The following is an 11779-nucleotide window of genomic DNA, read 5'->3' as shown; positions in this document are numbered from 1 at the left end:
GCTTGCTGTGCGCTCCACAATATCCGTGAGAGTAAGGGGGAAGACGTTTATGGCAGGGTGGGAGGTTGAGGCAAATCGCCTGGCTGCTGGTTTCGCACAGCCAGACACCAGGGCAGTTAGAAGAGCACAGGAGGGCGCAGTGCGCATCAGAGAAGCTTTGAAAACCAGTTTCATGACTGGACAGGCTACGGTGTGAAAGTTCTGTTTGTTTCTCCTTGATGAAACCCCCCACCCCTTGGTTCACTCTACTTCCCTGTAAGCTAACCACCCGCCCCTCCCCCCTTCGATCACCACTTGCAGAGGCAATAAAGTCATCGTTGCTTCACATTCATGCATTCTTTATTAATTCATCACACAAATAGGGGGATAACCACCAACGTAGCCCAGGAGGGGTGGTGGAGGAGGGAAGGACGAGGCCACACAGCACTTTAAAAGTTTAAAACTTATTGAATGCCAGCCTTCTGGCACTTGAGCAATCCTCTGGGGTGGAGTGGCTGGAGGCCCCCCTCCATCACCTTCTTGGGCGTCTGGGTGGCTATGGAACTTGGGGAGGAGGGCGGTTGGTTACACAGGGGCTGTAGTGGCGGCCTGTGCTCTAGCTGCCTTTCCTGCACCTCAGCCATATGCTGGAGCATTTGAGTTTGTTCCTCCAGCAGCCTCAGCATTGAATCCTTCCTCCTCTCATCACGCTGTCGCCACCTTTCAGCTTCAGCCCTCTCCTCAGCCCGCCATCTCTCCTCCTGGTCATTTTTTTTTTTCCTGCACTTTGACATAGTCTGCCTCCACGCATTCATCTGTGCTCTGTCAGTGTGGGAGGACAGCATGAGCTCAGAACATTTCATTGCGAGTGTTTTTTTTTCCACCTTCTAATCTTCACTAGCCTCTGGGAAGGAGAAGATCCTGTGATCCTTGAAACACATGCAGCTGATGAAGAAAAAAAAAAAAAGAGACAGTGGTATTTAAAAAGACATTTTCTAGAACAATGGCTACACTCTTTCACGGTAAACCTTGCTGTTAACATTACATACACAGCACATGTGCTTTCGTTCCAAGGTCGCATTTTGCATCCCCCCACCATGTGGCTAGCCCCTCACCCCTCCCTGAGGCTAACAGCGGGGAACATTTCTGTTCAGCCATAGGCAAACAGCCCAGCAGGAATGGGCACCTCTGAATGTCCTCTTAAGAAAAGCACCCTATTTCAACCAGGTGACCATGAATTATATCACTCTCCTGAGGATAACACAGAGAGATAAAGAATGGATGTTGTTTGAATGCCAGCAAACATACACTGCAATGCTTTGTTCTACAATGATTCCCGAGTACGTGCTACTGGCCTGGTGTGGTAAAGTGTCCTTCCATGGTGGACGGAATAAGGCTGCCCTCCCCAGAAACCTTTTGCAAAGGCTTTGGGAGTACATACAGGAGAACCGCAAATGTCAGGGCAAAGTAATCCTTTCACATGCTTGCTTTTAAACCATGTATACTATTTTAAGAGGTACACTCACCAGAGGTCCCTTCTCCACCTGGCAGGTTCATTGTGTGGACAGGTGCAGGTTTACATTGATTTAAACGCTGCTAAATTCGACCTAAACTCCTAGTGTAGACCAGGGCTTTAATAATGCCCCATTGCCCTGATGTTTTTACTAAACAATAACTTATTACTTTAAGACATTTTAATTCCTTAAAAGTTTTTTAATCAAAGCCCTTACATATCTATAAGAAGTGATCAATTGTTTCTTCCACTTTACAGAGAGCCTATTGTCCATCTTTGTCTATTTATTCAAAGAGTTTTTTGTTTAAACCACAATGGCCAGTTAGTACTCTAAACAAAACACTAATTAATCCTATCCAGGCCCTGAAGTAAGTTGTTGTCCAAAACTCTATGGCACTGTTCAAAAAAGTCTTCCTTTTTCATTAATCCAATTTTTTCATCATTCCTCTTTTACAATTTTTGTACTTGGCTTTTGAATTCCTGTTTAGTCAAGGGCAATTCTATGTCAATCCTTCCATTCCTTACAGCATTTTTAGCTGCTTTGTCTGCCATTTTGTTCCCTGTTATCCCAATATATCTTTCTTTAGCTTTGTTTTTCTGCCAATATCTTCTACTTTTACCACCCCTTTGCATCCATTCTCTCACCAGTAGAGACTCTTCTTCAGTTTCCAAAGTGACTTCATATGGCTTCAGAAAATCCTTTGTCAACCTCAAAAACCCCATTCATTTCCCCACCCTCTAGTGTCCATGCTAGCCCAGCCCCTCTAGTTGTTTCCTGTTCCCCTTTGGCTCTTTATAGAGACCAGTTACCCCCTATCAGGCCCCATCAGCCCACCTGTTCCTCATTAACAGCCTTGGCCAGTTCCCTGTTAGGGTATGTCTACACAGCAACTAGACACCCTTGGCTGGTCTGTGCAAGCCCACTCATGCTCGCATAGCTCAGACTGTGGGGCTGTTTCATTGCTGTGTAGACTTCTGGGCTCAGGCTGGAGCCTGGGCTCTAGGACCCTGCAGGTCCACAAGGGATGCTATTGCAATGGAGCATAGTGCACCTGTAAATAAAAATATTTAAGAAAAGAGATTATCTAATATTGGAAACTCTGGGTAAAGTTTTCAAAGCACATAAGTGACTTAGAAGCCTAGGTCTCATTTTCAAAGGAGACATGCTGTTATAAGCCATAACATTCCCCTCAGGAGCAGGAAAGTTGGCAACTCGCACCACCAACACCACCACCATTCCCCCCTTGGGAGGCTTTGTGCTGCCAGGATTCCTTTGCAAAAACAGACCCTGTGTGAATTTGACCCAATATTTAAAACAAAAACTGGCTCCATGGACAGCTGGGTTTTTTTCTCACTCCCAAAATACTACATGTGTGGGGAGAAGCAGCTCTCTAATTGGGAATTCCAGGAGCAGACTATTTCATTGATCAACAGAACAGTAGCACTTCCTGTTCCCACTTTATGGCTTTCCACAGATTACTCCTGGAAAATTAGAGCCAGACGCTGGTACCTTCATTAAGCAACTGACAAGTTATATGACAAAGAAATATTTAAAAGGCCAATCTGTGCCAGCTTGCATTGCAAGTATGAAGTACAGACTCAAAGGTCCTATATGGAAAGGCTATAGAAGGCTGGCTGTGCATTTGTCTAGCCTACTGTCTTTCAGACCAGATAATGCCTGATACATTAAGGCAAATATATAGTAAAAAAAAAAAACTTACTTCATTGTGGGAAGCTGTAGGAGCTCAAGTACATGAGTACATCCTTCTGTCCTGGGCACATGTGATGGTTCATGGGGTAGCAAAGATTTGTTAACCACTTCCTCCAGTTAGGAGGAGTCTTTCTTGTGGTAGCTGGTTGTCAGCTCCCTGGCACCACCAGCCTTTCAGACACTCAAGCACTCTTCTCTGGGCTACATCAGCCCTAACTTTGTCTTGCGGGTTAACAATATGTGCACAACAAACCCCGAGTTACTTAGATTCATTCCCCTGTGATATCCAGCTCCTAACACTGACTACTCACAGAAATCCCAGATACTCTGCACTCAAATGTGCAGTGTACCCCAGTTTACCAGTTTTACTTTAAACTAAACTACCACTCCTGTAAACCTCACAGCACTTCTAAGCATTTATGATAAAACTAAAGTAGGTTTATTGAATAAAGGTTTAATTAGAATCAAGAGAAAATGGTAGAAACAACTGGTTACAATACAAAATAAAAATGCCAACCTGGGTCTACACTTATCAATAGCTACCTATCTAATAAAGCAGATTTCCCCGCAAAAGTTCAGTCTTTTGGGAAGCTGGCTGGTTTCAGATGACCCAGGATCCAAGCAATCATGAACGCCTTCTGCTCCTTAAGGGGTTTCCTCAGTGAATGGATGCAGAGTATCTTTCGCCCCTTTGGTTATACTGGAAACAGCCTTTACAAAAAGAGCAGGGTTCACTCTGTCTATGAATAGAAATTAAAGTTTCTTTTTCACCTTTAAGTGCTTCCAGCTGTTTGTCATTGCCTCTGATGGTTTCCCATTCAAAATCTTAGTATTGCACAAAACTAAACAATTGAGCCTGGTATTGCGTCACCAGCCAGACAGGGTGGGGGGACAACTCCCCCTTGCCTGAATGGGCCATTATGAAGACATTTTGGTGACTAATCTTTATTGTTACTCTACCTCAAAGCATACTTTCTATATAAATACATCATTTCTTAAATATTACCCATACATACGTACAAACAATAACTATTAATCTAGACAAGTTAGAGTTTTCTGTAGATACTGTATGTGTTACTCTTTCTGGATGATTATCCCGCAAGACAAGTTTGGTGTAATGCATTTGTCACGTCTGAGGTGAGAGTTGTTTGCAAAGAACATGAGATCTCTTGCCAAGAGGTCTTCATGTCACCTTTGCAGTTTGTGGGACTATGAAAGCTGCAGACACCTGCTGTAATTTGTCTATACCCTGAACAATAATGCCTTTCATTTCCCTGGCTATCCATTCTCTGCTGGTTCCTATGGTACAGAAGCCACTCTCGCATTGAGTGGACCATCCTTTGCAATTGCTGTGCATCTAATTTAGGGACTCACCTGTAGGGAACAGTACTAAAGAAAAAATAAAACAAGACAACAAGCTTGTCAACCACTTATTTTCACTTAGCTGCAAATACTTACATTAAAACAGGAAGCGGAAACAGAAAAAACAACGTAAGAGAAAAAAAAATCCTATCAGACATACTCAGCAGCCTTCCTGCAGATGTCTGTACTATCCAAACAGGCAGACATTGCAATAGTATTTAAAAAAGATTTTGTAGTTGTCTATTCAGGATTTATGCTGTTGATACATCAGTACTGATCCAAACCAACACTTACATATACGAAACACACTTGGGACTGACCTGCTTTAATCAGTCAGTAAATCAGTTTTTATATACTTATCAAAGTAATAAATATGAACTAAAAAGTCAAGGGGAAAATATCTGTCCGATCTCATTACAGTGGTCTGGATTCTGACCAACACTTCTAGCCAGAAAAAATTAACATACTGAAGCATGGACTGAGGCCAAAACAAAGAGGCCTTAGAATGGAGGTAGGAAATGGAAGGATGTTTATTTGGAAATAAGATGTGAAAGAGGTGCAGGAAATGCAAGAAACCAAAACTATTTATTCAGGACAGCAAGTACAGTCCTGGATGGATTTGGAAAACATACCATGGTAGACTAACAGAAAGTACATCTGTGTATCCACCTCTGTGGAGAGAATAACCTGTTGGGTGGAGTTCAGTGTAACCTGAAATATGTAACAGGTAGACAAGAGAGGATGACAAGCTGTCTAATTCCACAGGAGAATGACACCAACCTTGACACCAGAGGCTGGGTCTGTGGCACACTCCCCTGCTAGAGGATCAGAGAAGGAGAGGGGAAACGGAGGAAAGGAAATGCTCTAGAAGTGTAATATTTTATTTATCACTCTCACTGCACAGATTATATCTATGGAGATTAGTTTTTATGCACTTTAAGACTAGAAAGCTCATTCAAGCTCTCTTGTTTTTACCGCTCTCTATTTTTCATAAATCTTGTTTTACTTCAACTTATGGACTACTATTTGTTTCATGTCTTGTCTACAGTGGGATTTGAGTCACTAGTATAGCATTACCAGTGCTAACCCTGTATAGACACAGTTTACTTCAACCTGGAGCCAGTAACACAGACTGTGGAAATTTCACACAGGCCAGCCTGGAACAGTTAAACAATGGTTAATCTCTAAGGGCTGGTTTACATGCAGGAGTTGCATCAGTTGAATTTAAATTGATTTAGTTAGAAACTGAATTAAGTTTAAATCCATACAAGCCAGGTTTAAATTGACTGGAGTGTCCACAGAGAGGTTTGCATTAGTTTAATTGAACTGTTTTAAAGAAATACCTTCAGTTTAACTGGTGCAAATGTGTGGGCAAATCAAGCCCAAACAAAGGTCTGGAATCTTCTGTTTGTTTGAAATTGTTGATCCAAAGGGGCATGGACTAAGGAGTTTCCATGAAGTATCAGTTTCAGGGCTAGGGGCCTCATCATGATGTATGAGAACTACACTGTGACCACAGATGAGAACAGTGTAAGGGGCCTAAGGCGAAAATACCCAATATTTGCATCCTTAGAATACTAAGAAAGAAAAGTTTCAGAGTAGCAGCCATGTTAGTCTGTATTCGCAAAAAGAAAAGGAGTACTAGTGGCACCTTAGAGACTAACCAACTTATTTGAACATAAGAAAGCTTATGCTAAAATAAATTGGTTAGTCTCTAAGGTGCCACCAGTACTCCTTTTCTTTTTAAGAAAGAAAAGGAGCTTCTGGCCTCTATTCTCTGGAAGCTATGGTCTTAAATAGCCTAAAAGCAAAGAAAGAAACCAAGGCCCTGATTCTGCTCTCAAACTAAGCTGACATTGTTATAACTCTATTGATTTCAGCTGAATTACCCCTAATTTGTATTGGTGCCGAATTCTGATCTCACTTGCCTTTACTAGTGCAAGCCACCTACAGCTAGGATCCAAGAGACCAAATTGGAGTATATGGAACTACTTCTTCCCAGCCATTGAAACAGCAAAATCTATAAACAGGAATAAAAGAGAAACAATGTGTCATAGATGTTAGTCACATTGGGTAATGTACTCCTGTACAGTGCTCAGATATCACAATGATAAGCATGGTACGAGAACCTGTGTAGAATAAAATAGAAAGGGACAAAAGTCTCTTCCATGCATACAGCCTTTTCTAGGGGATGAGATTTCACCTGTAGTACATTCAGCTGTACTGCTGCGGTTATAGTCATAGCTACAGGCAGCCAGTGACCTCTCTCAGAGCATGGAGGTTGCCTTTGTTTTCAGTGAACAATTCACATTGCTCACATCATCCCATTTTCTGAGCACTTTGGACAACATTTGCTTTCAGACTTTTTAAAATTTGTAATTATACCAGTTAAATGAAATTGAGTGTGCAATCCTGCTTTCAAAGATGCAAACAAACAATCTAGTTTCTGTAGCATCAGGTTTGAAGTTCTTCCTGGCACGGTTACCAGATGTGCCTGTTAGTTTGGGGTAAGCTCATTTATTAGGGTTACTCTTCTGGGGGGGGGGGTGTGAGGTCTGTAATTCTATCACTATACTGCTTGTGTCACTTGTGTTCTCATACGGAGCTCTACTTCTCCCTTCTGCAAGTCCCCTCCCAATGGAGCTATTCTGCACACGCAAGTCTGAGTGGACTGGGTCAATCAGCACTCTCAAGCTGACCCCTTATATGTCCCTGGGCTCAATAGGCTGGGCCAAGCAGCACTTCCAAGCTGCCACCCTTATATGCCACAGGTACTGCACTGGAATAGAATAAGCCAAAGCAGGCTGGATCGAACAGCACTTCCAAGCCATGTATGTCACAATTTCAGCACATCACTATCCCCACTTTCATGTTACAATTGTTCTGGTAGTAACCCACTTGATGAGCAAACCCCACAGTATTTCTGGGCACTACAGGGATCTTTACCTTAGGTAAGAGAAGCATTGCTGCAGAGTAAATGGGGAAGCCAGAAACACAAAAGAGTAAAGTTCAGAGAGAGAGAGGGGGAAGCAACCAGCTTAACCATAAAAGTTATTTACTGAATAATAGTAATAACCACACAAGGAGAGACTAAACAAACATAACAGTTACATTATAAAAGTCATATATAGAAAACTATGCCTGATCAAACAAGTCCAGGTTAAAAAGTTATACTTGAGGTAGAAAAGAAAACAAAGAGAGCGAGCGTGCATGAGCGCGAGCTGGGGGGTGGGGGGGGGGGGTCTCACCATTCCATGAAGTTTGAACTGGTCGGGATTCCCAGGTGATAATGGTAGCTCAGGGTCCTGAGTGTTGCAGACAGGCAGAGCCCGAAGCACGATTAGTCAGGAGAAGATGAAATCCCAGTGGAACTGATACAGAGTTTGGATCCATGCATGAGAACACTTACTTGAACGTGGGTAGGGGTTTTTTGTAGGGAAACAACAATGGTTCAAGGGAGAACACTAGATTTGTTTATGGGTAAACTGATGACTCAAGGGTTTTCTTTAGGCTAGACAATAGGAACTGATCACTCCTAGCTATGGGTGGTGTTCCTTCCAGGGAGCTCACAGTGCAATTAGGCTGCTTCAGCATTTTGGATATCAATCAAGGATTCATTACTAGAATTGGTCTAATAACTGCTGAGCTGGGTGCACACAGGTGTAGGTTCATTAACAGCTGGGGCAGAGATCCCCCATGATGCAGTGTTTCCCTGCTTTTCTGGTCCCAGAGTTCAGTATGGTAATCTGTTCTCTATTCTGTATGCTAATGGAGATGCCTCCATGTCACATCTTTGATGCAGATGAGGCTAGGGGAGTTGCCTTAATCCTGTCACCCTTGTCAGGAGGGGTTTAGGTAGGTCTCCAACCGCCTTTTCATTGCTTTCTGTAAGTCTTTCTTCTGATCAGTTTTGGTTCAAGCAGAAGCTAGGGTGGGGGATGTCTTTCACGACATGACAGGCTGGATACTGCACCCTGGTTCCCCAGGAACACAGAGCTGCCTGGTATCAGCATTTTCTGGAATAGTGAGTTGATAAACAAATCAGCATGGACTAACCATGAATGCACTACTTAAATCTTCTAGGGTTTTGTTTGTTTGTTTTAAAACCTTTGAGAAGTTTAGTATTGTTGCAAGCCCTTAGCCCACCTGTAACATACTGCAGGTTGACACAGAGAAGTGCTTTTAATGGTAAGCAAATGTTCACACCACTATTGTGCTTTCTCCAGATAATGAAACTAACTTTTACTTCTCTGCATTCTTAACCATCAGAGAACACTAATGGAAAACCAACTAATATTCTAACACCATGTAGGCTGGTGGGAAAATTAAAAAACAAAAAGTCAAAAATCAGTATGGTTTTTCCGCAAAAGTTAGTGTTTAAGTAAAATTTGATAACAGTAGAAAATAGACAGAAGAGTTCCCCAGTTCAGGGATGAGTCCTGTTCTAAGAGTCCTGGCTATAGAGCCAAACCTTCCCAAAGGCATTTTTTCTCCTATCCTCTTAACAGCATGTGACAATGCAAGGAGAGATGGATGCTGAGCTGAAATTAACCTCTTGTTTACCAGGGACTAGGTATTGCCTCTGTACGGTGTCAGACACTCCCTTTCATATTCTGTCTCCTCCATGCTGCTTGCTGTCCCTACAGGCAGGAAGGGGCTGGAGGCAGACTGCGGGTATGGGGAGCCTGCACCAGGCCAAGCTCCAAGGACGAGGGGGCAGCACTGACAGGTTTGGTGGGAATAGCCAGGGGTGTGGGGGCAGCCATGGTGTGTGTGTGTGTGTGTGGGGAGGGGGGGGGAGAGAACAGGGAGGAGGGGTAATTAGCCCCAGCAGCTCCAAAGAGAGGCAGCAAAGTAAAGAAAATAGAGTGCAGGCCTTGCAAACCAATGTGAACCCAATGACAAATGTCTGGTTTGGGTCAGGTAGAGTATTAAAACAACCTGACTTGCTTAGGCTCAGGCTCAGACTACTTGGCTGTAGTCTGGCTGGATTTGAGTCAGGCTTTAAAATTAGGCCTAAAATGATCTAGTGCTCATGAATGTTATATTAATCCACTGGAGCAGAAATTCCAGTCAATTATGGATTTAGATGGGCAGCCTGCAGAACTCCATCACTTTTGCAAGAGGTTCAGACTGATGGTGTCCTATAAAACTCAATCACGTGTCAGTGCTGAACCCACATACCAATCTTTGAAAAGTAGAGAAGAGGGAAACACCTAGACCATGAGTATTTCTGGCTGTCAGCCAGCAAGACAGACTGCATTTCAGCAAGACCTCGGCAAAGTCAGGTAAATGCCATCTGTGATTATGAAAGGTTTGTGGAATAGGAAAATATGCAGTTTGAGATTCTTTGGGAAGACAACCACATAGTAAATTACTACACCAATGGGAAAATTGAATTACTATTAGAAATGTGACAGTCAGAAATGCATACAGGGCACTTGACTTGAACATTGTAGCACCAGCAGAAGCATAAATTCACCTGGTCAAGTCAAAGTGTCTGATACACTTGGTATACAAGCTTTTACCAAACTTTACTCCGCTCTGCACCACTGTGTATGTGGAATAACGGAAAGCAAGAGCACAAAGAGATCACCTTATTTTCAGAAAAATCTATCATCCAGGGAAAATGACCTCACTTTTTCCAGCTGTCAGGGTCTAGAGCATCTAATGGCACGTTATTATTCAGATAGTCTAAAGCCCTTAATTGGGATCTGATTGCACTACACAGACATTTTTATCACAGTAATTACGGTAGAATTGAGCCTCCTACAGAATTACACACCTCTATGTTAGCAGACTACACAAAGACCGGAATCTTGGGGCATATCCATCTGCCTCAGTTTTCCCATCATAAACAGAACGTTCTTTCTTCGGGGCTCCTCTGAGTCAGGCTGATGCCATTAGCCTAAGTCAATTCGAATGCATAAGCAAAAAGGAAGACAAGCAATTTCTTCTACAGTGTTCAGAGCCAAAGCTAAAGAGATCTCTAAATAGCAGAGAGATTTTGTCTATGAAACTTTGATTGAGTAGTACATTGGCTGAACAGCCATTTGTTCTGTCTTAATCTAAAAGCAATTCTGGCTATTATATGTAGTGGAGATGGTATTTGCAATGTCTCCATGGCCTGGCCTAGAAATATAATATTGTCTGGTCTTGCTAAAATGGAGCTAGCTCATTTCCAAATTGTGTCTCATAGTTTTACTTTTGAGCCTATTGTGACAATTAAAAAAAAATCACAATGGAAACTGTTGTAAGCTTCTCTCCCCATCTATGATCTATGCTTTAATATTAAATATCAATATTTAATTTGCAAATCTTTATTAATATTAGTATTGCAAAGCTGTTTTTAGAATAGCCACTGCCAGCCTATGCATCTCACCTTTCCTTCCAAACCTTGTCTTTTTTCTAATTGGATTCCCCCTTGCCTTTGTTTTCCCTGTGCTTATGTTTTCAGGAAGTATCATTTTACAAGATTTTGCCCTTTAAAATTCTGTCATACAGCAGTCTGATGCTTTGTCAATGGGCAGATGGTGGTGTTTTACTAAAAATATTAAATCTTCATTAATAAATCCAGTATTATTTACTTGCTGATCTTGGCAAATCACTGGTGGCTTTGTAATTTCAGCAAGAAAATTGGTTAAAAGTTTAGATGTGAATAGAAGAAACTCACTTGAATTGAGCTATCCACATTATTACATCAACCAGATAGGGCTTTTATAAGAAGTTCCACAAATGCTATGCTGAAGACAGTAAACTTGACTAGCTGGTTATTGAGAATACAATTCATCTGATAATAAACAGACTTTGCTGCCAGCAGTCATGTTTGTTTGTAGCTTGCCTAAATACAACTTTCCATAATGTTCTGATGTATTGCACTGTTCAAAGCATTATTTGTTGGTGATCCATGAGCCAATACTATTAAATTGAAAGTCAAAATCCTCTAGGTTAGCTGATTCAATAGATGAGTAGCTCTGTATAAAAAGTTTTACTATCAAACTTTACTCATTTTAGTAAGTCTATAATCCATAAACCTTGTAAATGAGAAGGGGATTGGGAAATGAGCTTTCAGGGTCTTTACTAATTAGCCCATTCAAGCAGAGCACCACTCAAAAGTTAGCTATAAAGATCTTTTCTAGGAGCAGAAAGAAATTAAACAGGCCACTGGCTGGGTTTCTTATAAGAAGACAAATACAAAATCTGAAGTGGGCATG

At 41.9% G+C, this 11779-nt stretch overlaps 1 long non-coding RNA gene across 1 annotated transcript; it reads right to left on the bottom strand.

Moving 5' to 3' along the window:
* Positions 1–317: 317 nt before the first annotated feature.
* Positions 318–3388, bottom strand: LOC125637083 (uncharacterized). The gene is made up of 2 exons (XR_007356824.2): positions 3214–3388; positions 318–924 (listed from the first exon to the last, which is right to left on the bottom strand). It is a non-coding gene; the product is annotated as an uncharacterized LOC125637083 (long non-coding RNA).
* Positions 3389–11779: the final 8391 nt, after the last annotated feature.

Source organism: Caretta caretta, chromosome 5, assembly GCF_965140235.1.
Source record: "Caretta caretta isolate rCarCar2 chromosome 5, rCarCar1.hap1, whole genome shotgun sequence".
Classification (NCBI taxonomy): domain Eukaryota; kingdom Metazoa; phylum Chordata; order Testudines; family Cheloniidae; genus Caretta; species Caretta caretta.
The sequence above is the reverse complement of the archived record's forward strand: the minus strand, read 5'-3'. Positions and strand labels throughout refer to the sequence as shown.